Raw genomic sequence first — 4,435 nt, 5'->3', positions numbered from 1 at the left:
TGTAGCAGTCACAAAGGAGGCGGCCACAAAAAAAGCAGAAGGGGTGGGTGCAGGATTGCCTGCAGCTGTACCACCGAGTACTGTGACTGCTCAGCTGAGCAGCAGAGGGGAGAGGCAGTCTGCCAACCAGGGCAGGGCCAAGGAAGGACCAAGGGCTGCAGACCCCCAGGAGATGGCTGTGACCAGCCAGCCACACTCATTGGCTCCAACACTGAGCCTGATCTCCTCGGAAGAAAGGTCAAGGCAAAGCATAGGTCCCTTGAGACACCACTACCCTATTCATTGGTCTGCACTGGGTTTGGAGACATCCATTCACCCTGCAGGTCCCTGGTTGCTTGGGTGGCCCCATTTCAGCAAGGAGAGTGAATGACTTGCCTAAAGTCTCATCCTATTTGCTCTCAGGTCCAGAGGAAAATGCCCAAGAACCCAGTCTGTTTGATTGCTTAGTCCCCGAGTTCGCCCCGGGGACAAGTCTTGAGGGATATATACTTTCTCTTGAAAATCCTGCCCTTGGCCTTGTTGTCACCTTTCTTTCCAGCGTGAAATGACCCTGCAGCTGAATGGTGAGGCCACTGCCTTTTTTCTTTATTCTTTGCAAGTTGTCCATGGCCATGTTTGGGGCTAAGATAGAGGTCCAGGCCCATGTGCCTGTGGTTAGTGATTGTGGTTAAAGCCTCTTCTCTTTGGGAGTGAAGACTGTCAGCTCAGTTATGCTTCAGACTGGGGGCTGCACAGGGCAGGTCTCACCTGACCAATTAGGATGCAGTTTGATCTCTCTTGCAATTGTCACTTTGTCTTAAGGATGGGAATAAAGTTGAGTACTGAGATGACAGTGTGGAATCTTTACAGCCAGTTCCATCATTCCTTTTACAGACGCTCACATGAAATGCACATATTTGAGGAGTGCTGGATTGAACAGAGGGTGTGGCAATCTGATAGCCCCCAAGACTGAGCCTTAGCCTGCAGCGGGCTACCAACAAACTAGCCACCAGCCACGTGTAGAGGATGAGAACTTAAATGTGTGCTCTAAGTGTAAAACACATGATGAATTTTGAAGACTTAGTATTAAAAAAAGATAATAAAATATCTGATCAGTAATTTTTAAATATTGATTACATGTAAAAAATGATTGAGTTAAATAAAGTATATAAAGGTTAGCTTCATCCATCTCTTTTTACTCCTTAATGAGGCTACTAGAAAAGTTGAATCATATATGTGGCTCGCATCATATTTCTTTTCAACAGCGCTGGTATAGGCCCTGCAGAGGCATGAGACAGGAGGAGCCAGAGACTTGAGAATAGAGATCATGGAGGGAGGGGTGACAAGCAGCTTGGGCCTCTGGGCATATGTTTCTGAAGTCTAAGGGCAAGGAGGGCACAGGTGGCTTACATTAGCTTAAACTTGAGGGACCTCCTCAACTGACTCATCCCACCTAAAGCATTTGAGAAGCATTGAAGCTGTCACTTCACATGCAAACAGTTAACAGGTAGGCTGCCAGTAATTTTATCCTTATATTTTTGAGTTTCTGCCTGACAGTAGAAATTACCAAATAAATTATCTTTAGGATTTCACTCCAAAGTGTGAGGAGACAATAGCTGGGATCAGCTGGGTGCGCTTGATTTTCCAATCCCTTTCTTCCTTGTCATCTTGGCCACATTATCATCTCTCCTTCTGAGAGCTTTCTTCAAGCCAGACATGTAGATAGTGTGTGTGTGTGTGTGTGTGTGTGTGTGTGTGTTGGGGTGAGGGAAAGGGAAGAAACAAAAGACAGGCTGTGTTCAAGATTCTTTTGTGGGCCTATGAGTAAGAAGAATGGGAGAAGACATCCTGATTGAATTCCACTTAATAATTACAGATTTGAACTTCATCATTCACTCATTGTTATTTCTCATTGCAATAAGGTTTGGCCACAACCTGCACTCCTTTTTTCTCAGCATTCCTCAGTTTACAAAATGTTTTACAAGCTTTCTCTCACCTGATTCTCACAACACCCCTGTGGAATGGATGATATCTCCATGCAAAGTTTTCCATTATCTGCCCCCAAACATCCTCATAACTGAATCCTACTCTTTGTATGCACTTCATTCAGTCTTGCTTAATCAAACTGGTCCACTTAGCGCTCTTCAGTGTTAACTATGTAAAGTGGGAATCATCACCTCTCTGAGCCTGTGCTTCATCATCTATAAATAAACAATATCATGCCCCATCTTTCAAAGAGTTGTTCTCAATATTAAATGAGATAAAATATATATGGTGGCAAGCACAGTTCCAGGTGCATGGTAGATGCTCAAAAAAAAAAAATGTCAGCCTCCTTTCTTACCCAAGATCTTGACTTTGATATGGCCAAGATGAAAATGTCCAAAGGTGAACTCATTATGCATCAATTTCACACATAAAACTATTCCCTTTTCCAAGTTCCCTGCTTTGGTTAATGGCACAAGCAAACCCCCAGAGACACTATTAAGAAATAGGGGTTGTCCTGGGCCCTACTTTCTCTCACAAGTCCCGCCCCCCGCCCCCCCAAAAAATGCAATCACTCCCCAGGATCTTACACAGCTCACCTCCCAGTGGTTTCTCAAAGCCAACCCCCTCCCTCTGCCACTCTCTTTGTCAGGTTCTCCTCCCTTCTCACCTGGACTTTCCCAATAATTGGTCTCCCAGTTCCTTCCCTTGAAGGCCAGCCAGGCCAGCCTCCCCCTTGCAGTGATAATGGTAAATTTGATTATGCTTCTCCCTTTATCATAATTCTTCAATGTAATTATTGTCAGAATAAAATTCCACTTTCTTAGCATGGCCAACAGATCCTTCATGAACTGGTCTAATAGCCTCTTCTTGCATCTCTCCATTTCCCCTCCCCGCTTCCCCTCTGCACCTAAGACAGGGGCAGCTCCCTCAGCACCCCAAGGCTGTGGACTGGCTGTGCTGCTTTTCTGCAGAACCCCGCCCTCTTTTCTGTACCCTGAGAGTTCCTGAGCATCAAGGTTCTAAAGATGACCTCCTCTGTGAAGGTTTCCCTGAGACTCGGGGAAAGAATTAATTGCCTCCTCCTCTGTACTCCTACACATCTGCCGTAAACTCAGTTTTTGCACTGTACCCACTACACTGTAAAGATTTGTTTATGTGGTTATCTTCTTCCTCAGAGGCAGGGTTGGGATCGGGTGGTAAGACATATTTCTCAGGAAATATTTATTCAGTATATTATTACAAATATGTGCCAGGAACTCTTCTTAGGCACGGGGGGATTCAGCAGTGAAGAACAGATAAAAGCCCTGCCATCGAGTTGCTCACATTCTAGAGGGAAGCTAGGATGATAATCGCAATAATGATCATTACTAACATTGCTGATTAGAGCTAACATTTTAATAGTACTTAGGTGCTAGGCATGGTTCTGAAAGCTTTTATATACATCAACTCACTTACTTCACCGAATGATCCTGTAATTACCATTTCAATAAATCCTATATTCTCATTTTATAGATGGTGAATTGGAGGCCCAGAGAGGTTAAAGCATTTGTCCAAGGTCACACAGCTAGTAAGTGAGTAGCTGGCATACTTACCCAGTTTAGATCTTGAATTCATACTGCCTATTGCTATGGTATCCAGAAAACAAACGAACATGTAAACAAAGAAATCAATGCAAGTGTTTCAGGTACTGATAATGAAGATTATTAAAATAGAGTAGGAGAGGATGGCTGAGGTGATCAGGAAAGGCTTCCTCAGGAAGGGACTTTTAACTGAGGCCTGATTTGTCACTCAAGGAAGTAGAAATCCCAGGGTGGGTAGAGTCTGGGATGTAAGGAAGAGAAACTGTACTCTGTGTCACCTAGGCTCCAGCGGCCCTGACCTTGGCCCCTCACCATTGGAGGTATCAGACTTGGTCCCTGGTGGTCTTGGGGAATAGCACACTGTCTGAATGTCCCCATGTCTCTCCCCAATCAGACCACCTGTTCCTTTGGTTATTTTGGGTTAAGTCATCTTACAAGACATCTGCTTTGCACACGCATGCGCGCGCGCGCACACACACACACACGCACACGCACACACGCATATGTCCCCACTCTGCGGAACCACTTAATTTCACTTCTCTCCTATGAATGATGTGTCACTCAGAACTTTAGTGAAGTGACAGGCACAGGCACATCAAAAGGCTGGAGACAACCCAGAGACATGAGCGAAAGGGGGCAGGAGATTATTCTTTAGCAAGAGGAGAAATGAATTGGACTGGAGGGAGGAATGGGAATTTGTTCAGGGAGGACATACAGATGAGGGTGCTTCTGAGATGCTGACAGTGTTTTGTTTCTTGACCTGGGTGGTAGTTTGTGCTATCATTTTCCATATATAATGTACATAAATGTATACATATACACACATAGATGCACCTGTACATGCATACCTACATATCCACACACACCACAATGTTTGTACACACACACAC

The 4,435-nt window shown here is 44.8% G+C and overlaps 2 protein-coding genes across 2 annotated transcripts in view; one reads left to right on the top strand and one right to left on the bottom strand.

Moving 5' to 3' along the window:
- BRINP2 (bone morphogenetic protein/retinoic acid inducible neural-specific 2) overlaps positions 1–4,435 on the top strand; it is an 87,728-nt gene that overhangs the window by 4,455 nt on the left and 78,838 nt on the right. The gene's annotated exons all lie outside the window — the stretch shown is intronic.
- ASTN1 (astrotactin 1) overlaps positions 1–4,435 on the bottom strand; it is a 299,182-nt gene that overhangs the window by 293,818 nt on the left and 929 nt on the right. The gene's annotated exons all lie outside the window — the stretch shown is intronic.

Source organism: Myotis davidii, unplaced genomic scaffold, assembly GCF_000327345.1.
Source record: "Myotis davidii unplaced genomic scaffold, ASM32734v1 scaffold591, whole genome shotgun sequence".
Taxonomy (NCBI): domain Eukaryota; kingdom Metazoa; phylum Chordata; class Mammalia; order Chiroptera; family Vespertilionidae; genus Myotis; species Myotis davidii.
The sequence above is the reverse complement of the archived record's forward strand: the minus strand, read 5'-3'. Positions and strand labels throughout refer to the sequence as shown.